The 27,420-nt window shown below is 43.3% G+C and overlaps 1 protein-coding gene across 2 annotated transcripts in view; it reads right to left on the reverse strand.

Moving 5' to 3' along the window:
* ABTB3 (ankyrin repeat and BTB domain containing 3) overlaps positions 1-27,420 on the reverse strand; it is a 215,700-nt gene that overhangs the window by 96,576 nt on the left and 91,704 nt on the right. The gene's annotated exons all lie outside the window — the stretch shown is intronic.

Below are 27,420 nucleotides of genomic sequence, written 5' to 3' on the forward strand. Positions count from 1 at the left end.
CACTTATTAGGGGGTGGAGACAGCACCTGCAGGCACAGAGCCTATAGAACATGACATAACGAACAATCATCTAGCCCTCGCCAAAATCTAAAGTTTGATCGATTTAATCTCATTTGATGAGTAACCCGTAAAAGGATTTCATGTGTTGCTATTTAATTAGTAAAATTGAGCAATTTAAAGAAGCCGTGTGTGAAAAAAGTAAGTACACCCTTACTGGTTGCATATCCATAAAGATGGTCATCTAAGAAAGGTTCTGCTAATCATGTTGATCAGGAGGTGCTCCCCCTTGGTATAAAATCTAGAACATTTAAAGTTCAGTCTGAAACATTCAGGTTGGTTCCATGTCACGCCAAAGAGAAAAGACAATTGTTGGTGTTTATTAATCCGAAAAAGGAAAATAAGGTAGGAAAATTTTGATGACCATCACGCTATTGAAAGAAAGGATGGCTGAAGGCATTTCACAAGATTCCCAGGAGTGGGCGCCCCAATATTCACCTAAAGATTAGATTACATAATGGTCTAAGAAAATGCAAGAATAAATAATTTACATCCAGAGATCTACTGTACATGCCTCTGTCAGCACAATAAATATTCAAAATAATACCATCAGAGGAATACCGAATAAGTATGGCTGCCCTGGAAGGGTAGACAGAAGAAACCCACAGCTATCCAATAAAAATATATTAATCAGAATTTAGATTTGTAAAGATGATCTGAACGAAATCAAAGGCTCGGGATCAATGTCTTCTAGACAGGCAAAAAGAGAGCGGAGTTAAAACTAAACAGAATGACACCACTAGAACCTCATAGCACCCATCAAGCACATGGGTGGAGAAGTTCCATGTAATATTTCAATCCATTGTAGCCGAATTTGGATTATGCAGTACGGCAATGATCCAAAATACATCAGAAAATCTACTGCTAAATGGCTGAGAAAAATTAAGGTTTTGGTACTGCCAAATAAAAGAAAATAACTCAACCACATTGAGAAAAAGATTCTGTTGCAGGGCCTAAATACATCTGTTAATAAATGGGTGGTCTCAAACATTCATGAACTGAAGCAGTATTGCAAGGATGTATGTGAGACCTAGTTACCCAAATACGATGTACAGTAGAAGACAAAAATCTTGAAAGGAAATCTAGAGCAAGAGAGAGATGCGAAATGTGGTTCTTCATACTTCTGAATTGAGGAATGTACTTTTTCACACATGAGTTTTTCAGATTTTATTTTGTAGTTTGCTATGACAAATTATTATTATGTTATATGAAACATGAGATTAGACTGATCAAATTTTGGACTTGGTAAGGACTAGATGATTTTCAAGTATCAGCCAATAGACTTTTGTTTTAGAGACGTCGCATCTACATTCTGCCCTGTGTTTCAAGATCTGTATTCAGCAAGCAGGGGGCATGGTAAGACCGGTACGGTGTTCGGCTTTGTGGAATTCAGGACTTTCATATATGGCCAATTAACAAGATGGTAATAAGTCTCTCACTTGGAAAATGCTACATTTCTAAAACTTTCCAAGGCACTCATGTCAGATCAGAACGTTTAATGCCTTCAAACCTAAACTATGACTTACAACCTAGTATGTACTTTGGCTGCACAGAGCTTTTGCTAGGACTGAAAAACCAGGACATGGTGACCACGTATAGGGGGAATGTGAGTGTCAATCGGGAGTTGTATTTAAAAGATGGAGCAGCCAAGGATAAAACCACTTTAAAAGTCCTAATAATACCCTAAACTACAAATTAGTTTTAACTTCCATGTATAGGGATGCCTCTAATATACACTGAACAGTGTAGGGGCTGTTGGGTGCAATGTGCAAACACTGCTGAATTTAACTTGCTGCGTACTGGTGGATGAAATATGTCAGATCACATGGAGGAAGAATGAATGAATAACAGCATTTGAATGATAGAACTCTCAGCATTTAACTCTTTTAAACAGATCTCTAGTAAGCATGTGCAGCAGTACAACAGGTAAAATGAATATAGTAACATATATAGTCTTAACTTCAAATGAAACAACTGGGGGGAAAAAATCACAGAATTCCAAATTTATATAAAAAAAAAAAAACATTTTAACTGTAAAACATCATATGTAACATCATCATATGTAACACGTGAAAATGACATGTCAGAAAGAGCTACAGTATCACATGCAAAACAGCATTTAACAATTGCGAATGAGGCTGTTGCTACATAAGACGGTATCACAGTCACGCTCTAAAATATTTAGAGTGCAGCAGGCAGAATGCGACTGATTGTATTGGCTATTATGTGTTCTAACAGCATCTGATTGGCTACTGCGGGATCATTTCTGAAGCTTATACTGTATGCACTTATTTCACTGTCATGTCTGTATGTTTAGCACATTTTATTTTTACGCTTTATTGAAATGTATTAGCTAATGAAGAGAAGAAGGAAAACATATGGTTTATACCATTATTACTGGCTTTCAGATGGCGGTCTATGGGAGAAAGAAGCGATGCAGCAATGTTGGGGTACAACGCAGCAAAGTCAGTGGTACAGGAGGCATGGTGCAGTCAAGTGGGTGGAACAGTGGGCATAAGGGCCCAACTGCACCAGCATGTCCATGCCCCTGCTATACAGTCTTGCAATATCCACCACAGTGATTCCTGGGACAAGGACATAACGCAATTCAGGTCATCAGCCGCCTGGACCGTTCACTTTGCTAAGGAGGTCGCTGTCAGATGGCTTCAGGACCCCACACAGTGGACCTGGAAAACATGAACTATGTGGGGTCCTGAGGATCGAGTTTGAGAGGTTTACACAGATGGATGTAAATGTTAGAGAGATTTACATATAGTACTGGCGCCTAACCTTGTGATTTTTGCATCTTTAGCATCAGCCTCATTGCATATATTTGGCGGGCTTATTTAGAAAGTGAACATATCTTGCCGGCCACTGCATAAAAAGTACATTACTGGCCTCTCCAGCAAATGAAACACTAAAGTGAAATGTTGTGGAAATTGGCACTGCATACGCGTCTGTACACCAAAATAAAATATTCCAATAAGTAAAATCTAAAAACAGTGTTGCCGACTTTCCAAGAACATAGAGGAAACCCACGTACGCAAACACAAAATCTATAAATGGAACATAACAAGCATCTAGTCATCGCTGTCAGTTGGAACAGATCCACCTATTTTATTTTTAAATGTGTAGAGGACTGGAAAATGATGGCAAATATCATTCATTCATAGGGCAGTATTCAATGCTCCCGATTCACCGTTTTTTTCGGAGAATCGGGCTGTTTTCACTCCTTGCGGTGAATATTTTTCACTGAAAATCTGATTCACCCTATTCAATGTTCACTGTTCGCCGAAAGTAAACAGTAAATGCAGGCCAGTTCTCAGTTTCATTCTCGCTGCAATTCGCTGGTGTATTCCAATGGGGTTTTCACTGGGATTCGCCGAGAGTGTATTCAATGCTAGGATGGAGAACTGCTTTCAGCATGATTTTCACCACGATTCACCGTTTTGCATTCAACATCTTTTTAAGGTGAACTGGAAAGCGATCTTTTAAAATAAAGGTTTTTTTTTTTTTCCTTTGGTGTTAAAAAATCTGATTTTTTTTCTGAGGAGGGGCATGGTATTTTTATTCATGAATATATATTTAATTTGTAATATATATTTTTTTTACACATTCACCAGCAGTGGGCTGGGAGCCGCTCATTAAATATTCACTTCACACTGGTCCCGCTCATTACATATGCACGAGCGGGACCAGTGAAGCGGCTCCCTACCCGTGTCCCCTGACAGCTCTCCCTGTGCCTGCCTGTGTCCCCGGGAGCCCTCCTTCTCCCCCACAAATTCTGGGGCAGGCAGGGAGGCTAACATCTCCCTGCCTGCTGCCAACCCCCGGCTCCCCGGGGGGTTTAATTCGCCAGCAGGGGCAGCGAGCCCCTGCAGTATTGAATAGTGTGACAGGGAGGGCTGGCATCGAATGCTGCAGCCCTCCGGAATCCTGCAAATGTGCAGCGAATCCTAAACAGGATTCGCTGCACAAAGTGTCATTTGCCCATAGATTTCATATTGCGTCTCCTGGATTCCTTTCACAGTCCTTCCAACGCTGTTCCTCTCAGTGACTACGCTAACTGGTAAAATGCTTTCATATATTTGACAAAGAATTTCAAAATACAAAATGTTTCATACAAAGAGGAAAAAATACAAATAACTAGACCCCTAGCAAAATGTCCCCTTAAGCTCAATCTTTGCCTGCACACAATTCAAGATCCCAAAATAATATTCTGTCAAAAAATAAGTAGATATGACTAGGACCCCACAGCACAGTGAGTCCCCTCTCTGCCTGAACTATATGTGCTCTTGAACTACGCGTCCCTCTATGAACTCATAAAATGTAATAGGACCAGATATGCAAAAGTGAAGTTTTTTGCAGCACTTGATTTGACAGTGATTTTGCAGCACTTTTATGTTGCTTTTTTGCCAAATTGGGAGCTCTTAATTTTTTTCCACAAAAAAATGGAGAATTTCCATTGTACACATCTGTCCAAACCACACATACAATAATGTCAAACCCCAGTAGCTGAAAGTTGGCACAATGGCTGAGTTATGCTGGCCAACATTTACAAAGCCCCTAGTCTGCCCATCTGAACACTCACAAGGGCTGGGCATGTGCAAGCTCAGGCTTAGGGTAGCCTGGGAGGTCGAGAGTGTCCGTCTGGTTCTGCCCCAACTGGTAATACTTCACTTCTGCCCACTTGCGGCTGGCCCTTGGTCCTTCTGCAGCCCAGCACAGAGCAGCATGTGCTGGGCTGAGGAGAGACCAATGCCGAAGCAGATGCTACAGTACACAGCAGTCAGTTGGAGGCAGAGAAGAGACACCCCTGTCTTAATACCCAGCCCCATCTCCATAATTAGTCCACGTCCTCCAAGCCCAACCCCCACTGGTTGCTCTCCATGGCCATTGACGTTGGGAGGCTGGCTCGTTGGCACCATATTCTGTCCCTTATAGAAATGGTCAAATTTTTTAGTCTATTTGGCAGCATACCAGGGAAAAAAAGATATTGAGGGGCATCAGAAATCCAATGTAGCGTCTCATGCCAGAATAAAATCGTGCAATGAAATTCCTTATGCCTCTGCAAATGTATCCGGCTGCCGTTGGCAAAGAATTAGTATGAGTTAATTAAGATTAGCGGAAACCTGCTGTTCTAAAGAAAAACATTTATTAAAGAGACCCGATGAGTTAATGCAATCCACACATTATATGGGGGTAATAGAAAAATTTAGGGCATAACGTGCTGCATTGTACAAGAGGCTGCTACAAGATAAATGCCTATAATAATGCAAAGTAATGCATTTGTATCTAAATTTGGAGTCATGTCAGGATTAACATCAGTTCTCTTGAATGTTATCCTATTTTCAGGAAGATTTCCAAGCAGTTCTTGAAATAGAACGTCTATTGAGTATTTTGAAAACCGATGACATTGGTTTATTTAATAAATATAGGTGAAAGTAAATGGTTTAATTCATGAATATTCAAGCCCAGATACATTCGCTCTCTTTAGAGTCATTGCACCTTCTATACATATGCAAAGAGGCAGATCACAAGCTAACAACTCGCTATAAACCCGAAGACACGCCTTAAGTTCCGAATATGGGATACAGTCTTTATGGCGACCTCTGAAGGTCAATAGCGTTAGGTTGACACCTGAATTGGGTCAATATGACTAAGGTTGACAGGGCCGGAAGGTTGAGGTCGAAAATGGAAAGGTTGACCTATTTCAGGTGTTAGCCTAATGCCTGTTGACCTTAATGCAGTTGAGCCTATGACCCATACCCCCTCATACACAGAACTAATAACTGATCAATCTGTCACCATAGTAATCACCAAATGGAAAATACAATGTAACTGTCAGTTTGCACACAACCTGTCCCAACCTTGGGGTTGATAGTCCTCCAAGCTTATCTCAGCCCTCCGTTATTTAAAGCTACAGAAAAGAACCAGCAACAACATAGATATGAAGGGGTTTATTTACTAAAGTGAGAGTTCTATTGAAGATGGGATGTTGCTATGGGTAACCAATCAGATTATCTCTATTGTCTTCTAGTACAGTGGTTTTCAACCTCGGTCCTCAGGACCCCCCAACAGTTTGCGGTTTCCAGGTCTCCACGCAGAATCACAAGTGAAGTAATTAGCCCCACATGTGGATCTTTTAAAATGTGTCAGTGAATAATGAGTGCACCTGTGCACCTGCAGTGTGACCTGGAAAATGTGGACTGCTGGGAGGTCCTGAGGACCGAGTTTGAGAACCACTGTTCTAGAAGATGCTAAATACATCAAAAGTATATTCTGATTCTGGTTGGCCATAGTAACATCCCTTCTTCAATAGAACTCTTTTTTTAAATAAATAAATCCCTAAGGGTCGCATATGGCACTTTGTCTAGCATGTGATTGTTTTATGCACAACAGATCTGTTCACCATCATAGCAGAGTATGGCCGGTGTGGATGTACAAATGTGCATTTTATGATGGCAGGAACTAGGCAGAACATTTTGTATTTGAATTTATATAACAAATCTGAGCAACGCTGGATAATTTGCACATCTCTCACAGATGTTGGCACTGAAAGGGTTAACTGCAAAGGGGATATTGTTTTTACTCATGAAGGCCCTTTAATTGAAAACTATCCTATCTACTATTTGTAGATATAAAAAATTTTAAACCAGTGGTCCTCTACCTTAAGCCCCAACAGGTCATGTTTTCAATATCACCTGTGCATGATTAAAATAATCTAGAAAACATGACCTGTTGGAGGTGCCTGAGGATTTAAGATGAGAACCATTGATTTGGAGGACCCATTAAACAGGTCATCGCAGTACCATCGCAGTACCATCCCCACTATAAAATGTTGCAATGTATGACATTGTACAGCAGAGGGACACGTGTTTCACCTCAGCAACCAGACTGCTCTCTTCACTGGTTAGGTGTATGTGTTCCAGATGTCTGATTTACTCTTCCAGTAGTCCAGAAGAGCTAGCCAAAATTTAGGAGTGGAGGCAAGTGAGAATTGAATGGGTTTATTGGTCTTATTTTTTGACAAGACGAGGAAATGCAGCCTTTGAATCCTTTGCTTCACAAATCTTCTTAAACCTATATGAATGTACCTGACTATTCAACCTCAGAATGAGAACAACACAAACCAGCTGGGTCAATATTTTTACTGAGAGTTTACATTATACTTATGTCTAAAATAAGCTGTGTATTTTCTGAAAAGTAGGTTAATGCAATTCATGGCATTGTCATTAGCTGTACTGCTTATTATGTTCCAGAAATGCCATGGGTCTCTAGGGGATATAACAAATATTTCTCAAAGACTAAAATATCCAACTCCGTGGCAATAACATATTGGCACTGATAATATCTCATTGAGAGAAAGCATGTCACTTGAACCATGGATAATGTCATTCATTCTCATCAAAGTTAAGGTCTACATAAAAAATGGAAGGGCAGTTATTTTAAGAACGCAAGTTATGGAGACTATGAGAGACATTTTGCTGACACAGGAGATTTTACTTGTCCCGGAGCACAAGAGGAATGGGCACGTGGAACATTTAGGAAGAAAGCTTATGGGAATGGAGATTCTAAGAATATGTTTTTCAAAACAGTTGAAGTCATTTATCCTCATCTGCCACATTTGCAGAAGTGGGACGCAGAATACCCAAGCTTGGTGGAACGAGGATGGTTTCTGTGTTACTAGAACTAAAAATATACCTTGCTTTGTTCAATGTCCGCCATGCACTTGGAAAATATCCAGGACTGAAGACTCAGGTAACACAAGGAACAACTATTGTTATATGAGCTGTTCAGGCTGCATTCTAGGTGTGTTGACCTAAGGCCAGTTTCAAGAGATTTTAACTTTCCACCAAAAATATTTTATAGAGAACATACTGTAATAGAAAAATTACTCTATGGGGGGTATGCAATCTTGGATCACGGCTGTCGATCCCCGCCGACAGCTATGATCCTGGCCTGTTTGCGGTCAGATCGACCGCATAACGACAGACGGGCGTGGGCACGAAAACGGCCGTGGATTGTCAATCTGCGGCCCGCATAACGACAATATACAGCCGTTATTGGCAGAACGGGCCCGACAGCTTCTGAAGTCGGGACGTTCTGCCATTATCCCGCATCAATGCTGTTGTTAATGACAGCACTGAATAGGGAGCCGCCGCTATTTCCCACGTTGGAAATAGCGGCGGCACGTTGCATACCCCCCTATATCTCCCAACAGGAGCTGAGCATGGACATGATTATATTACAATTCTATTACACTCTAGATAGACATAGAACATTTACGGACCTAAAATACACACACTATATAGGTGTAGTATACTACACCCCCAACATGACCTGACCACTGGCCATAATACATCTATTACACCCTATACAGACATAGGACACTACACCCCCAACATGACCTGACCACTGGACGTGAGCATAATATATCTATTAAGCAATATACAGGTAAAGGATACTACACCCAAACACGACCTGACCCCTGGACATGACCATAATATATCTATTACACAATACACAGGGCACTAAACCCCCCAACATGACCTGACCACTGGATGTGAGCATAATACATATATTACACCCTATACACAGGGCACTAAACCCCCCAACATGACCTGACCACTGGATGTGAGCATAATACATATATTACACCCAATACAGATATAGGACATTACCTTCCGAACCTGACCACTAGACATGACCATAACAGAACTCAATATAGGTGTATCAAGCCTTAAAATTGAAGAAGCGGACAAATTACTGAAAGCAACCAATCAGCTATCTTTTTACAGAAGAATGCACAAGATAAATGCTAACTCAAAGCTGACTGGTTGCTAGGGAAAACTTCACCACTTGTCAGTTTATCAATTTCTTCACTCAAGTAGGTTTAATACATCTCTCTCCCTCTCTCTCTAACACTCTAAAGTAGAGCTAGAGAATTACATCCCTACCATGACCTGATCATATTCTGGGTCAGATGTACTAAGCTTCAAAACTGATAAAATGGAGAGTGATAAACAACCAACCAATCAGCACCTGCCTGACAAATTTCAAACCCAGTCTGTGACATAGCAGGTAGGAGCTGATTGGCTGGCTGATTATCACTCTCCATTTTATCACTATTGAAGCTTAGTGCATCTGGCCCACAGTAAGTCTTATAGTTGAAACTTTAATTAGCAAATGGTTAGGTAAAAAAATCCTACATTTTAGCAGTATAATAGTCCGCTGAAAATGTAATTTTATCACATTGGCATATAAACCGTCTTCAAACGAAAAGTATCAGATCCAGTAATAACAAACTATATACAGTTGTAACAATAATGTCTTCTAGGTCCTAGATATATTTTTCCACATTAATAAATAGAAAGGTCAGAAACCCCACCCCCCACCCCCTCTCCCTACCAATCCCTACATCCCACTCTTCCCAAGGAACTCTTTTTTTAATAAATTGGATTTTAGCAGCGCTACACAGACTTTCTCCACAAAATTGCATTGTATATTTCTAATACACTGTTCCCAATGCCGCATTCATAAAACTATTTTTAAAATGCTTTCTTCATGGCAAAGTAAGACGAGACTACTTAAAAGTGTGTTTTTCCTGGAAAAATTCCATGTGTTCAACAATGAAACCCTTTCAGAAAAGCTTCAACCTTCAAAAATCACCCCTTTATATTTCAGACTATTTTGTTTTATTTTCCCCCTCTGCTGATGACAGGAGGAGAGTGTTTTTAATATTCCAATGTACTCGTACGCCCAGGTTCACCCGAAGGTCATTTCGTCTTTCCATGTGATAAAAATTAGTTTCATAAGCTGCTCTCACTTTATGTCAAATTATATTTAATTCGATGAATTTCTCTAGTTAGAATATTTCATATTAACTCCACAGTCAGATAGCATTTATCTGAGGTGTGGATCTGTTTAAGTATCAATTACCTCATATGTCGCTTATTTTTCTAAGGGGTAATGTTTGAGTTTGAGCAGGATTGGCTAAGGGTTTCTATATAAAAGCAAAAAATAAAAAGTGTATATAACCATGTTTATCTGAGTATGGGTTTGTAATAATTTGTTTGTCAATAAAGTTATTCAATGGTAGATCTTTTTGTATTTAAAGTGTTCTAATTGGAAGGCCACAAAACCTAATCAGCCAATGGATGCTCAGAACACTCTTTGGGCCTTATTCTGATCACATCGCTCCCCCACTTGTTTGCACGGGGGAGCAATGTTTAGGGCCTGCGCCCATGGGAAAGCCCATGTCAGCGGATGTCAGCTGCCTGCCCGCTTCCCACAAAGGGCGCTCGCAAATGTAAGACACCAGATAGGTGTCTTACATCTGCAAGCGCTGTAGAAATCAATTGATTGTGCCATCCATCAAATGATTTTGACACGCACCCAATTGAAGCCATGTTGGAGAACTCGGCAAGCAAGTGGTGGGCGTTCATGCGGGCGGCGTTTCATTAACACGCAAAGCTGCGAAATCCTCAGCTTGGCATGTAGACCAGAATAAGGTCCTTTATGTCTTAAATGTGTCCTTCCTTTGAAAGGCGATTATAATTGTATTCATTAGCATGTCTCAAAACTTCCTTTAATCATAGCGTAATACTGTATGTAGCTAATGAGCGTTTCCACAGAACTATTTTACCGAACGTCATCCCTTTAGATTGATTCTGCCAACAAATTTCACTCAAAGCAAAGCTTGTTATTTTGTGCTTAAAGGACCATTTCACTCATCTTCTAATTATCAGCGTCAAAGTGTGTTTAGACCAGATTTACTGGCGCTACAGAGTCTGTGGCGCACTGTAAATAAATAAAGATGGTCGGATTTAGGAAAATGTGCTAAATGTTTATAATGAAAGTCCATGTTTACCAAACTGGTATGTTAGCTGCCACTAGATCTATGTTAAGGGGTGTAAACACAGTGCGAATGCCTTGCTATTCAATCTCGATTCGATTGGGATTGAATGGGGACTGAATCTGGATCAAATTGCAAGGCAAAGCAAAAGCATTCGATGTGGACTATATAGTACAGATCTGTACTACTGTATATAGTCTTGCATGCAGTCTATTTTTCTATTAGATTTCGATGCCCCTGGGTCGTTTGATTTCCGCTTGATTTAGATTTGATTTGATTTTGCTTATATACACACAAAGTCGAATAGAAAAATAGACCACAATGACCAGTGTGTAGGGGGCATTACATTGAAATAATGGGGAAACTAAGGGGTGTGGGCCACACTTGCTGACACCATCTGAGGGTGGCAGAGATGCTTACTATGTTGTTGTCACCCCCTAGAACATACTTGGCTATGCTCTGGGATCAGCCAATAGGCTCCCAAAAATTTTGCCAGGAAGGGTAGGCAAGTCTCCCGGAGCCCCCCCACTCCCTTATAAACAGGACAGTCCATGAAGGCAATTTGTGGCATCATAGCCCTTTTTACAATACCGGTAATCTGGCAGTGAATAGTAGGGGGGGGGGGCATGATGACACACTAATGCCCCACACTGCCCACCTGTCGTGAGGCCCCGCCCATCTCACCGACATGCATCAAATGATTCACAATTTATTCAAAAAGTAGAGCCCTGTACACACTAGACAACCCGTGGTACTGACAATATCGTGGACAGTCAAAAGGTCAACATTAAAAAATCAACAGTGTCAGAAGGCAGTGTCAAAATGAGCTTTTCATGTTTTTTTCGTGTTATTGTTGTGTCAATTTTGTGTCAAACACCTCAGCACGTGGACCTAGAATTAGTGTAGTGAACACCCCTTGCTTCGGGCCTACGCTGCCTTTCTGCATGGCACGCTTTACAGTTCCCATTAGGAGTTCCCGTAGATGGTGACGTTTTAAAAAGTCCCACTTTTTAAAAAAAAAATTGAAAAATGCAAGCCGATCGTTTCCATGACGACATTTTGTCACAGTCGGAATTTTGCCTGTAGATCTTTTGTCAATGTCAACCTTTATATTGTCTACCTAGTCTGTGAGTCATCCGGAATCCAAAGTAGCGAAGACGATGCATAAATAAGTCACACATGTCTCCCCAGTCCTTCTCCCCAGTGTGTGGGAATAATTAGAATTGTTAAAATGTTCAGCTTCCTTGTTTGAAAGCTATTACTTAAGAACAAGTGTTTCCACCCAAAGAAACTTTAGTGTGTTCGCTCTGAGATGGGAGAGTAAAAAAAACTTTTTACAGGAATTGCTGGAAATAAGGTTGGAAACAGTTACAGAGGCCCGGCCAGGACCAATTTGTTGTTCTAGGCAAGGTTTAAGCCTCCTCTGTAAATGATGTGGGGGTGGGCTGGTGTGAATGCTGCCCCCACCCCCAATGTTTTATATTCACTGTGACTGTAGTTTAGCAATAGTTTCATTAGCACATTTGGATACCTATCTATATACACAGTCATTTTGCCTTTACTGTACGGTATATTAAGTACATATTACAGCACGGACGGTGTAATGGTTAGCATTACTGCCTCCCAGCGCTGAGATCATGGGTTCAATTCTCACCGTGGCCCTAACTGTGTGAAGTTTGTATATTCTCCCTGTGCTTGTGTGGGTTTCCTACGGGGACTCTGTTGGTATACAGGAGTTAGGTTAACATACATTGGGTCGACCACTGGAGGTCGGCATGCCTAAGGTCGACAGGGTCAAAGGTTGACACAAGCATTAGTCGAAAGTCAACATGGGGTTTTTCACGTTTTTTCATCTGAAATGTGCTGACAGGTGGTATTTCATGCCCTACCATCCACTAGGGCTTGGAGGGAGAATATAATAGTGTGCCAAGCATAGCAAAGCACTGTGCCCGAAACAAGGCAAGCCATGCAAGGGGACACGGTGCACCAATATGATGTCCATGTCGACTATGGTGAAATCCGGGACCAAAAAACCGTGAAAAACCCATGTCGACTTTTTTTCTGTCTACCTTCCCAATCTCGACCTAATGATTGTCGACCTTTTGACCCTGTCAACCTTCAGTGGTCAACCCAATGTATGTTGACCTTAATTTGACCCATACCCACTCTGGTTTCCTCCTACATTCCAAAAATATACTGGTAGGTTAATTGGCTAGAATGTCTGTGTGTGTGCGTGTACATGTGGTAGGGAATATAGATTGTAAGCTCCACTGGGGCAGGGACTGATGTGAATGTTCATATATACTCTGTAAAGCGCTGCGGAATATGTGTGCGCTATATAAATAACTTGTAATAAATAAATAAGTAAAAATAAATGTACGTAAGTAAAATATATTGACTATAGTGGTTATATATCTGTACATTCACTTTGGGACAACCCTCCTTCTCGAAGTAACCACCAGCTATTAATTAAAATAACCTTTTCTCATGCATTAGCGTAAAGAGGTTTAATCACTTTCGGACTGGATGTCATTTACATGCATTATGAGGAATGTGAAATGGAAAGCCATCCCTGATTGGGCGGCAGCTTCCACAGGCATCCAATTAGGTGCTGCATTTATTACACACCTCCTTTCCATAGAGGTGTAATTACTGCAGATGTTCTCTGCTCAGAAGCACGCGATGTGGCCAGGATGCAGTTTATCTGTAAAACGTACACTGTAGAAAATAAAAAGCTCAAATAGAAATGTGTTCAGCTTAGCTGAGAAGTGGCGGCAGCATTTCCTTTATGGTAATGGCCCTTAAGAAAAAAAAAATGAAGCTTGTCCTATAAACATAAAGCTTACGCTTTCAAACTGAAAGAGTTGTGTTTCTTAGAACACAAGCGCCCAAGGTCTGGGTGTAGACTGATTTCAGTATATACAGTCAACCACAACGATCGACCAGGGATTCGGTGTTTAGGTAAGAAGACAAAGAACATCCTATTCGTTAACAGTACATAGTGGTTTCTGTGTGAAGGATCACACACATACAGTACCAGCAATGCAGATTATAGATATATAGTATTCACCTAAACACCACTACCAGCACCTAACATTTGCCCAATAGGATGATACATTACAATGAAAAAAAAAAAATAGGCTTTCTCCTCCTTATCCCTTTGCAGTCCAAATTCTGTTTTGCAATTCAAACAGTCTGGTTTAAATGTTTAAATTCATTTAAATTTTTCTTTTTTTATTCCAAAATGGTCTACATTGAATGTTGAACGATGTGGTACTTATGTATTATCTGGGCTGCCGATTTTTTGATTGTATGCCTTAACTTAAGGCATACAATCAGATGCGATGCGATATCGCATTGCATCGTATACGACCATATCGCATGCGATGCGATGACCCGATTTTTCCATAGGATTCAATGTTAAAATGGACTGAGTCCATTTTAACATGGAATTCAATGGGAAAAAGGGGTCCTTTTCATACCCCTACTATCCAAGTGGGCATGGAGTTGGATATAAACCTGTGGCGAGCGTAGCGAGCCACCGAGCCCGAAGCGTGGCGAGGGGACGGTATTCTGTGTCCGCTCGCCACGCTTCGGGCTCGGTGGCTCGCTACGCTCGCCACAGGTTTATATCCAACTCCATGCCCACTTGGATAGTAGGGTTATGAAAAGGACCCCTTTTCCCATTGAATTCCATGTTAAAATGGACTCAGTCCATTTTAACATTGAATCCTATGGAAAAATCGGGTCCATCGCATCGCATCGCATGCGATATGGTCGGATGCGATGCGATGGACCCGATTTCAAAATCGGCAGCCCAGTTAGTACATAAGTACCAACGATGTTAACGTTCTTATTTTAAAGTGGCTCCCCATTGGATCTGCTACTAGCGCTAGGCATGTTGAGCATGGATAGATGTTGAACCTGAAAGGGTTAATGGGTCACTAAATATAAATTACAAGCTAACCCCAACAGTTTAGGCCTCCTCTGTTGGGAGAGCAGCCCTCTACGGCTATTCTGTATACAGTGCCAGCACTAGGACCCATAGTCCACAGGGAGGCTCAATCTCCAACCTGCGGCAAAATGGAATAGTGTGCGATTTTTTGAAAATGTATGATTTTTGGTTAAAAATCATCAGAAATCTCAGGTTTACCAAAAATCGCACATTTACTATTTTGTCATAGAAAACATCAAAATAGTAAATGTAATAGGGTGCAAATTTTCAATTTGCATTCTTGAATGACCAAAAATCGCAAAACAAATAGACCATTGCTGTGTGCTGAGCGATCTTATGCCCGGTACACACCAGGACGATGGTGCTCGTGAGCGGGTCGTCGCAGGAACGTATGACCCGCTCAAGAGCTGACGGCGCCGCCGACACGCCGCGAAAATGCCGCTGATGTGATCGCGATCCGATCACAACCCCCACCCACTGCATTGGTCGGTTCTGAGATCCTACCTGCAGCAGGTAGGATCTCAGAAAAGACCGATGGGGCCGCGCATCGTATCGGGATCGCATCTAAAGGACAGCGAAGATGCAGCCACCAGCCGGGCCACAGACGCGAGTGAACATCTGCTCCCCAGTGCCCGCACCCCCAGCGACCTGTCTCCATGAGTGTGAGCAGGCGGCGGTGCAGGAGCGCAGGTTGCGCTTTGTGTGCAAACGCTTGGTGCGTCTGGCACTCCAGCCTAGGGACATGGAGGGCAAAGTTTCCAAGGGAGATGGGGGCAGCGGCAACACCTCCTCCTCATCACTCCGTCCTCGGGCTCACAGACGCTGTCGGAGGGGAGGGAGGGAGCAGCACCTACTGTGCCTCAGAGGAGGCTGGAGGGATACGCCAAAGACAGGGCACAAGAGAGCGGACAGCGGTGCAGCAGCAGAGGGAGCAGGATGAGAAAGAAGACAGCAAAGAGGTGATACAACTTACTTTCATACTAGTGTGTTCAGTCATGCAGTATGTGTGTTAATAGGTACACAGACATGCGTGCAAATGGGGGGGGGGGTGGCAAAAAATGTTGTGACTATGGGTGACATGACCCCTAAATTCGGCTCTGGTGGAGTCGCTTAGAAAATGCCCCTAAATTGCTATGTCTAGGCCTCGTTAGCCTCTTTTACTTAGGACACCAGGAGGCTGAATTATGAAGCACCATTGCGGAAATTATTATTTTTTTAATTGCCACTTTTTGTTAATAAAGTACTGGATGGCCTAGAGTGCTAAGGATTTTATTGCAAGTTTAAAGCCCCAATCTCTGCAGCACAGCCAGCATGTGCAGTTGAATAATGCATAAAAGACTTAAAAATGGGGGGGGGGGGGGGGGGACTTAATTTAAAAATATAATATAATTATAATACAAGTACTGCTGTAAATCCTGTAAAATACACTTCCCCATATCTGCAGGTAGGGGGTTACCCCTTGAAATACAGGGTGAGTAGAATATAAGCCCTCTTATAACACCAGGGTTTGCTGTGAATAGGTCTTTTTGCCCTTTGATGAACACGCGAGTGTGCCTCATCCTATGATGGACTGCATGATTCATTTCTATAGCGCAGTTCATATTAAGGGAAATAATTGTGATTTTATTTAACAGTGACAGGCAGCTAGGCTCAGGAATGATCTGGCTGACTGTGAAGTGTGCTGCGGATGACACAGCGCATACCAATTTTCATTTAACAGCCTTGTTTTTTCATTGAAAAATGTCTATTTCATACTTAGTATAAAACAGTGCGGGCATTTATACGGAATTCCTGTAGCAACACTACAATTTCCCTGCGTTGCTTTGACAGCAGCCTCACTTCTCTATTCTACACATACAGAAATTCTCTTTGCTGCTGCTAACACTAGGCCTGATATGTATGGGGCTAACGCAGTCGCAGCTGCAAGTCTGTAAGCAATTACTGTGCAAAACCATATGCAAAAGTCACTGACGCCTGGCTTTGGATGAAGACGCCCACCAGCGTCTTTACAAATGTCAGCGGCTGCATACAAAGATGAAGTATCGCTGGCACAATTCAGTTGAGTATAGGGGCCGATTCACACCCTGTCGCAGGACTGCGAATTATGCAAGGTCCCCCAGTAACAGTTTGCCGGATGATTGACAGCCAGCCAGCGATCGTAGGTGTTTTTTTGGGAGAGCCACTAATAAATGCAGGCGGGCCCCGCCATTGGAGGAACGCTGATATCATCAGTGGCCAAGATCTCCCTACGGCCATCCCAATGCTGAGTATGTCTAGACTCATAGACTTGCGCATTGCAGCACACGGAGGGGGGAACCAATTAGATGGCGAGTGGATTCAAACAGATTTTCCCCTTCGCACAGCTGCAAAGCCATTCACAGCCCAGGGGAGGGATTTCACTCTGGCCGGGAGGGGGTTAACTGATCGCTGGGCTGCAAAAAGTTGCAGTCCTGCGATCAGATCAGAATCGGTTTGTAGGGACTCTGGGTAGTGCTATGGTTCCACAGCATGACCGCAGGAAGTGAGACACTGGAGCCACTCGTATTATTATTTACTAGTTCACAGACACAAGTTGGAGAGACGTTGTATGGTTTGTTGAATAAGTTGGTCAATTTGACTCTATGCTACTCTATTATACATTGCAGAGTTCCGTGAGCATTGCACCAGAGACGGAAAATTGCACAGGTTCCAGTATAGATATATCACATTGCAGCGCCTCCAGCAGGATTGGCTGGGATCGCATACGATACATCACATGCAAAAAGACTCCATATGGTGTATTGTATGCAGTTTCAAGGCGAACCCTAAAGGCCCCCACACACTAGAACGATTTTTTGGCCGATTGTCCGATTTTTGACCGATCGTCCGATATATCAGCCGATTATTGACGATTACCTGTAAAAAAAAATCGGCCCATATATCGGACGATCGGTCGGAAATCGGACAATCGGAAAAAAAATCGTTCTAGTGTGTGGGGGCCTTAAGGCTGTCTTCTCCGACAGAAATCAGAGGGTATGGGTCATTGGGTCGAACCAATTTAGGTTGACATGCATTGGATCGACCACTGAAGGTTGAAAGGCCTAGGTCGACACCTAAAATAGGTCAATATGGCTAACGTCAACAGGATCGGAAGGTCGACACTGGGAAGTCAAAACATTGACATGAATTTTCCACAATTTTTTTTTGCCCCGAATGTCAACACAGTCAACATAAACACTGTATAAGTGTACCACGTGCGCTCGCTGTAGAGGATGGTAGGGCAGGAAATACCGCCTGTTGGCACATGGCGGCTCCAAAAAAGCCAGCCGCTTGCCGCTCCGTAATCATTAAAAAAAGGTTTTGTTTTCTAATTGCTTCTTGTATCCAATGGTGAAAATAGTGTAAAATTTACATTTTATCTATTGAAAACGGTATTTTTCGCAGATTAAACACCTGCGAAATGTTCTCCATGATCTGATCTCGCTGTGATATGCCATTATTTCTGAGTAACCTCATTACACATAAAAGCATGCTAATATCTCGGGTATCTGCTGAAGGAACGGCTCATACATACATATAAAGCTGACATACAGAATGATGCCATGATTATCTCGGGTTTAGAGAAATTGCTATTAGGGTAAATGATGGAAAACCTGATCTGCGGAAAAAAAAAGATTAATTGAAGTTGCTCAGCCTGCGAAGATACGCGGCAGATAATACCCGGCACAGACACTGAAGCAGATGGGGCGAAATGTAATAGGGTGCGATTTTTAGACATGTGCGATTTTTGGTCAAAAAACGGCCAAAATCGCACATTTTCCGAAAATCGCACATTTAATAGGTTAAAAATCGCGGTAAAAAATCACACTTTTTACCGCGAAATCGCACTTTTAGAAGTGCGATTTTTAGTCACATTTCAATTCGCATCCAGATGTTTTCCCATTATAAAGTATACAACTCGCAAATGTAATAGGGTGCGATTTTTGGTAAATGTTACCAAAAATCGCAAAAAAAATAGACCAGGTTCTGACAGGCGAATTTGACAGAACCATGCACAGATCATTGAGATAGTTACATAGTTACATAGTTACATAGTAGGTAAGGCTGAAAAAAGACTTGCGTCCATCTAGTTCAACCTGGTATAGATATCCATTGCTGATTTGGTAGGTTCTGGTATTTTACAGACAAATTATATTTCTTATTTGTACCCATGGATGTTTTTCTCCAGTAAATGTTTGTCCAACTTTGCCTTGAACGCATTTAATGAGCCAGCCATTACCACCTCTCTGGGAAGAGAGTTCCAGAGTTTGACTGTTCTGACCGTAAAGAAATTCTTTCTACTAGCTGAATGAAATCTTTTTTCTTCTAATCTATACTCATGCCCTCGCGTCCTAGATTCCTTTCTAGTAGAAAATAGGGTGTGTGACAGTTCCTTATATTGGCCCTTGATATACTTGTACATGTTGAGCATGTCCCCCCTTAAACGTCTCTTTTCTAATGTAAATAGTCCCAAATTGCTTAATCTCTCCCCGTAGCTTAAATTCTCCATTCCCCTAATAAGCTTTGTTGCTCGCCTTTGGACTTTTTCTAATTCTATGATGTCCTTTTTATAGTGTGGGGCCCAGAACTGTACTCCATACTCTAGGTGAGGTCTCACCAATGCTTTATATAGTGGCATAATTACCCTCGAGTCCCTAGTTTCCATTCCCCTCTTAATACATGCCAGAATTTTGTTGGCCTTTTTTGTAGCTACATTACAATGGGCACTACATCCTAGATTGCTGTCTATTTGGACTCCTAGATCCTTTTCAAGTATGGAATTCCCCAGTTCCTCTCCGCTAAGGTTGTAACTTGCACACTGGTTGTGTCTCCCAAGGTGCATAACCTTACATTTATCTACATTGAACCTCATCTTCCATTTTTTAGCCCACTCATCTAGAATTGCAAGATCATTTTGAAGCATGGTGACATCTTCTGGTGATTTGATGACTTTGCTAAGTTTTGTATCGTCCGCAAAGATGGATACATTGCTAAGTAACCCTATCCCAATATCGTTAATAAAAATGTTAAACAAAACGGGCCCCAAGACCGAGCCCTGGGGCACTCCACTTAGTACCGGTATCATATCTGATACGGCACCATTCACAACCACTCTTTGTTCTCTATTACATAGCCAATTCCCTACCCATCTGCAGATATTTTCACCCAATCCTAGGTTCTCCATTTTATTAATCAATCTCTTGTGTGGGACAGTATCAAATGCTTTAGCGAAATCTAGGAAAATCACATCTACAGCATTTCCATTATCGAGGTTTTTGCTAACCTCTTCATAGAACCCTAGTAGATTAGTTTGGCATGAATGATTTTTCACGAACCCATGTTGGTTAGTACTGAGTAGACGGTGATTATCTAAATATTCCTGGATACCATCCCTTAAAAATCCTTCAAATAGTTTACCCACAATTGATGTTAAACTAACGGGTCTGTAATTAGCGGGATCTCCCTTTTTTCCTTTTTTGAATATTGGCACTACCTCTGCTATTCTCCAATCTTTTGGTACTATACCTGACGATAGTGACTTGCTAAAAATATAATGTAGGGGGGTAGCTAGTTCATCCCTTAATTCCATTAATACCCTCGGATGAATCCCATCTGGCCCTGGTGACTTATTTGTTTTGAGTTTGCTTAGCCTCAGTATTATTTCCTTCGGCGTGAAATCCACAATGAGATCTGGCTTATTTGTCCCGTTTGTGGTAAATGTTCGTTCCACAGTCTGCTCTCCCTTAGTAAATACTGATGAGAAGAACTCATTTAACAGTTTTGCTTTTCCCTTGTCCTCAGTAACACTTTTTCCACTAGTATCAGTTAGTGGGCCTATGTTTTCCTTAATTAAACGTTTACTATTTATGTATTTAAAAAACTTCTTTGGGTTGGTTTTGCTTTCAGTGGCTATGCACTCTTCATATAATATTTTAGCTGCTTTGATTACCCCTTTACAAGTTTTGTTTGATTCTTTGTATTTTGCGAACGCCTCCTCATTCAAGTTATTTTTATAGAATTTAAAGGCTCTGGTTTTATTGTTGATAGCTGACCTTACTTCTTTGTCCAACCATGGTGGCTTTTTTTTGTTGAATTTACCTTTAATTACTTTAGGAATGTATTCAATAGTTAGTGAATCAAGCACCTTTTTTAGAGTATCCCACATTTCCTCTGCATTTTTTCCCTCCATAACCGTTTCCCACCCAATTCCTGTAAGGGCTTCCCTGAATAATTCAAAGTTCGCTTTTCTGAAGTTTAGTATTTTTGCAGATCCTTTTTGATGTAATTTACTGAAGTTGATTTCCAGTGAAACCATATTGTGATCACTATTCCCTAATTTGATCACTATTCCCTAATTAATCTGTGCATGGTTCTGTTAATAAAAATGTGTAAAAGTGTTTTTATAAAAAAAAAACGGCGTGGGGTCCCCCCTCCTAAGCATAACCAGCCCCGGGCTCATTGAGCCGGACCTGGTTCCAAAAATACGGGGGGACAAAAAGCATAGGGGTCCCCCGTATTTCTGAAACCAGCCCCGGACTCTTGGACCGGTCCTGGTTCCAAAAATACGGGGGACAAAAAATCTGGGGGTCCCCCGTATTTTGAAACCAGCACCGGGCTCCAACAGCCCGCGGTGTCATGCCACAGCCGGGGGACACTTTTTATACAAGGTCCCCCGGCCGAAACATGAGCACCGTGGCTGGTCAGCCTTGGACGGGGTACCTGGAGGAGTGGGGACCCCCCCCAATAAAGGGGTCCCCCCCCCCAGGCTTCACCCGTCCAGGGCTGAAGCCCGGGGCCAGGGGCGGATTGGGGACTAAAAGTGGCCCTGGAAAATTTCTGGCAGTGGCCTCAGGTGGGCGGTAACAAATCAATAATTGCCATTCTCATACATACATTCATACACCCGGTCCCTGCCGCTCTCATACATACATACATACTGCCGCTCTCATACATACATACACCCTGCCGCTCTTATACATAAATACATCCTGCCGCTCTCATACATACATACACCCTGCCGCTCTCATTCATACATACATACATACATACATACACCATGCCGCTCTTATACATAAATACATCCTGCCGCTCTCATACATACATACATACACCCTGCCGCTCTCATACATACACCCTGCCGCTCTCATACATACATACATACATCCTGCCACTCTCATGCATACATACACCCTGCTGCTCTCATACATACTTACATACACCCTGATGCTCTCATACATGCTTACATACACCCTGCCGCTCTCATACATACATACACCCGGTCCCTTCCACTCTCATACATACGTACATACATCCATGGTCCCTGCCGCTCTCATACATATATACACACACCCTGCCGCTCTCATACATACATACACCCTGCCGCTCTCATACATACATACATACACCCTGCCGCTCTCATACAAACATACACCCTGCCGCTCTCATACATACATACACCCTGCCGCTCTCATACATACACCCTGCCGCTCTCATACATACACCCTGCCGCTCTCATACATACATACATCCTACCACTTTCATACATACATACACCCTGCCGCTCTTATACATACATACCTACACCCTGCCGCTCTCATACATACACCCAGTCCCTGCCGCTCTCATACATACATACATACATACACCCTGCCGCTCTCATACATACATACACCCTGCCGCTCTCATACATACACCCAGTCCCTGCCGCTCTCATACATACAACCGGTCCCTGCCGCTCTCATACATACATACATACATGGTCCCTGCCATACCTCAAACATACATACTTAAATACACCCTGTCGTTCTCATACATACATACATACACAATGCCGCTCTCATACATACATACATACATACATACACCCTGCCGCTCTCATACATACATACACCCTGCCGCTCTCATACATACATACACCCTGCCGCTCTCATACATACACCCAGTCCCTGCCGCTCTCATACATACAACCGGTCCCTGCCGCTCTCATACATACATACATACATGGTCCCTGCCATACCTCAAACATACATACTTAAATACACCCTGTCGTTCTCATACATACATACATACATACACAATGCCGCTCTCATACATACATACATACATACATACACAATGCCGCTCTCATACATACATACACCCTGCCGCTCTCATACATACAAACACCCTGCCGCTCTCATACATACACCCAGTCCCTGCCGCTCTCATACATACAACCGGTCCCTGCCGCTCTCATACATACATACATACATGGTCCCTGCCATACCTCAAACATACATACTTAAATACACCCTGTCGTTCTCATACATACATACATACACAATGCCGCTCTCATACATACATACATACATACACAATGCCGCTCTCATACATACATACACCCTGCCGCTCTCATACATACATACACCCTGCCGCTCTCATACATACACCCAGTCCCTGCCGCTCTCATACATACAACCGGTCCCTGCCGCTCTCATACATACAACCGGTCCCTGCCGCTCTCATACATACATACATACATGGTCCCTGCCATACCTCAAACATACATACTTAAATACACCCTGCCGTTCTCATACATACATACATACACAATGCCGCTCTCATACATACATACACCCTGCCGCTCTCATACATACACCCAGTCCCTGCCGCTCTCATACATACAACCGGTCCCTGCCGCTCTCATACATACATACATACATGGTCCCTGCCATACCTCAAACATACATACTTAAATACACCCTGCCGTTCTCATACATACATACATACACAATGCCGCTCTCATACATACATACATACATACATACACCCTGCCGCTCTCATACATACATACACCCGGTCCCTGCCGCTCTCATACATACATACATGGTCCCTGTCGTCCTCATACATACATACACCCGGTCCCTTCTGCTCTCATACATACATAATACATACATGGTCCCTGATGCTCTCATATACACATACATACATACACCCTGCCACTCTCATACATACATACACCCTACCGCTCTCATACATACATACACCGGTCCCTTTCGCTCTCATACATACATACATGGTCCCTGCCGCTCTCATATACACATACATACATACATACACCCTGCAACTCTCATACATACATACATACATTGCCCTGCCGCTCTCATACATACATATATAGACCCTGCCACTTTCATATACTCATACACCCTGCCAGTCATACCACCACTTTTATACATACACTCATATATACATACATACATACATACAAGCATACATGCACCCACCTCAACTCTCATCCATGTATATGGAAACATACGCTGCCTCTCATTTATACATCCAATCATATATACTTCGACACACCTCCTCCAGCTCCATTCATATATACAACAACCCCCCCCCCCCTCCCCAACAAAACAACAAAACCCCAGTGCAGCACCATACACAATTACAAACACCAATTCCCGCATTACAAACTTAGTGCGGGTTCATATGAATATAGTAATTCCCCACCCCACATTCACAGTCACACTGACACCACCTTCCCCGGGTGGTGACTTAAATCAGCAATCAGCCACTACTCCAGGGTGGGCCTCAGTTTGCAGAAAGGGCTCATTACCTCCCTGCTTATGGCACTGCTTCTGCTTCTTACGATGGGGCACTGCTTCCCAATCCTGTATGCTCCCGGCTCCATAGCTCCATAGTCCTGCTGGTCTGTTCGGCGCATCCGTGGTCTTGCTGTAGGGGGCGGGGGCTACAGTGGCACCTGCATAGTGCACACAGGAACCTGCGCGTGACAGCAGGTTGCCCTCATTTGCTGATTCGCAGGCCACCTGAAACGGCCAGAGCCAGGGGCGGCCCAAACAACTGAAAATGGAACTGGGGTCTGCTTCTACTGGAAGCAGCCCCGCCTCCTCTGCCCGCTGTTCTCTCTCCAACAGCGCTGCAGTCCACTGCCCTGCCTCCTCGAGTCCTCTCCAGGACTATGCTGTGTAAAATAAAATCCATGTATAAAAAAAATATAAGTCCCCGGCCGTCGCCAATCAATGACCCCCACACCTCACCCAGTGCCCCCCTAGATGTGGCCTCGCCTCCTCCCGCCCGCTGTTCTCCAAGTCCCGGAAACCGAGAGGACTGGACTATTTTATACATGATGGTTGGTGGAACAACCATGTAGAGGACTCGAGGAGGAGGTGGGGCAGTGGACAGCAGTGCCGCTCGGAGAGAGCCTCTCAGAGAGGAGAACAGCGGGCAGGAGGAGGGCCACCAGTCACAGTCGGAGGAGGCATAACTAGAATTTAGATCCCCCCCAGCCAAAAACAATTCTGAACCATTAACCCCCCACACTCCCATTTTTGGCAAAATAAATAAACAGGACTGTTTGTTGGCAATTCGGCGCTCCCAGTGTGAACAGTAAAAATATGACACCCCCCCAAATTAAAAACATAGCAATTCATGAAGACCCTATGAAGTGCCCATTCCAAAAAGGGTGTGTAGTAATGCTTATTAGACAATATGCCACACACTGTAATGCACATTACAGAATATGCCACACACTGTAATGTCTATTAAAGTACATATTATACCACACACCATAATGACCCTTACACATTATGTCCATTGCCATAATGCCTATTACACATTTTACCACATGCTGTAATGTCCATAACCCATTATGCCACATACAGTTATGCCAAATACACATTATGCAACAACATAATGGCAATTACACATTATGCCACACACCGTAATACCCAGGGGCGGATCCTGAACAAAGTGACAGGGGGGTCACCATGACATTGGGAGAGGTTATTTGTGTGAGCTCCTGGAACAGTGGCCATGGCCTCACAATGGTGTTGTCTCAAAGGGAATGATGTAGAGAGGCAGTGCACAGTGAAAAGGTAACAGGGAGAGGCAAAGAGTGATGTCTGAAAGAGGCAGAGACCAACAGGAGAGAGAGGTAGTGACAGTCACACCGGGGAGAGGTAGAGGGTGATGTAGTGGAGAAAAGGCAAGGATAGTGGGAGATAGAGGAGCAGTGATTAACAGGGAGGGACAAAGGGTGACAGTGAGAAGCATTGGGTGACCATAAAAGAGGTAGTAAGTGGGTGATGCCAGGAGAAGGCAATGTGTGACAGAGGATGGCAGGTAGAGACATTGGATGACATGAGAGGTGACAGAAAGAGATAGTGGGGAAGGAGGAGGGGGGATAGAGGAGAAGGCGGGGAGGGAGGGAGAGAGGTGGAGAGAAAGGAGGAGGATAGAGAGAGTGGGGTAGAGGGAGATGGAGAGGGAGAGACAAAGGAAGAGAGGATTAGAGGGAGGAATCAATAGAGGCTAAGGACGGAGAGAGAGAAAAGGGGGGAGTAGGAATGGGAGAGAGGAAGAGAGAGAGAGAGATGAAGAGGGAGAGAGGAAGAGTGAGATAAGGGGAGGAGACAGAAATGGAGAGGAGGGAGAGATCAGGGGTAAAGGAAGGGAAAGAAAGGAAAAGAGACAGATGTGGATAGAGAGAGAGAGAAGGAGAAACGGAGAAAGAAATATGGAGTGATGTAACAGGTAGAGGGCCATACGGCCACATTCTAAGTAGCGCTAGACCTCCGACTTACCTGCGGCTGTAAGCTCCAGGCTGCTGCACGGCTCCTGCTTCTGGTTGCCAGCTGCGAGGGTCCAACCCCATGCTTCTAGATGTCAGCTTCCGGCTAGCGCAAGGATCATACCTCAGCTCCTGGCTCTTGCTTCTGGTGTCAGCTCCAGGCAGCTTCGAGGGTCAGGCTCCTGCCTCTACCTGTCTGCTGCTGGCTCCCGCGAGGTTCAGACTCCAGCTCCTGGCTCTTGTTTCTGGTGTCAGCTCCTGGCTTAAACTAGATTAAAAAAAATAATCACCTAAATGACAGGGGGGGACACATGCCTTGGTCCCCCCCCCCCCCTGAATCCGCCACTGGTAATACCCATTACAGAATATACCACACACGTAATGTCCATTTTCCCCATCACCGTTATCCATACATGCTGGGCAAAAATTTCCAGTGTGTATGGACCTATATCTATCTATCTATCTATCTATCTATCTATCTATCTATCTATCTATCTACCATTGAAAAGGGACTAGGAACACATTGAAATTTGTAAAATATATAAAAAAGGACCAGGCTCCCCCCTTGCTTACCACCACCACCACCACCCTACCCAGAGTAGCGGAGGAACGCATCCTGGATTAAATGTGCAGTTACAGTAGCAGAATTTTTACCTGTGTGCATGCCAGTGCACAGCGGGCTCTCTGCAGCGGCCAGTGACAGAAACCATGGGACCCCATACACTGTTATCACTGCCCCCCTCCCCATCAAACATCATCAATTTCTTCCCATGCTGAAACATAAACTGGACACACTCCCTCCCCCTTTGGCCTGCGCTCTATCACACTGACCCTCTCCCTGCGTTCAATCACGCCGAAGCACTCCCTCACCCTGCAGCCTTATTCTCTCTATCACACTGATGCACTCCCTCACCCTGGGACTTGCGCTCTATCCCACTGACGCACTCCCACACCCTG

Source organism: Crinia signifera, chromosome 4 (genome assembly GCF_055691185.1).
Source record: "Crinia signifera chromosome 4, ASM5569118v1, whole genome shotgun sequence".
NCBI lineage: Eukaryota > Metazoa > Chordata > Amphibia > Anura > Myobatrachidae > Crinia > Crinia signifera.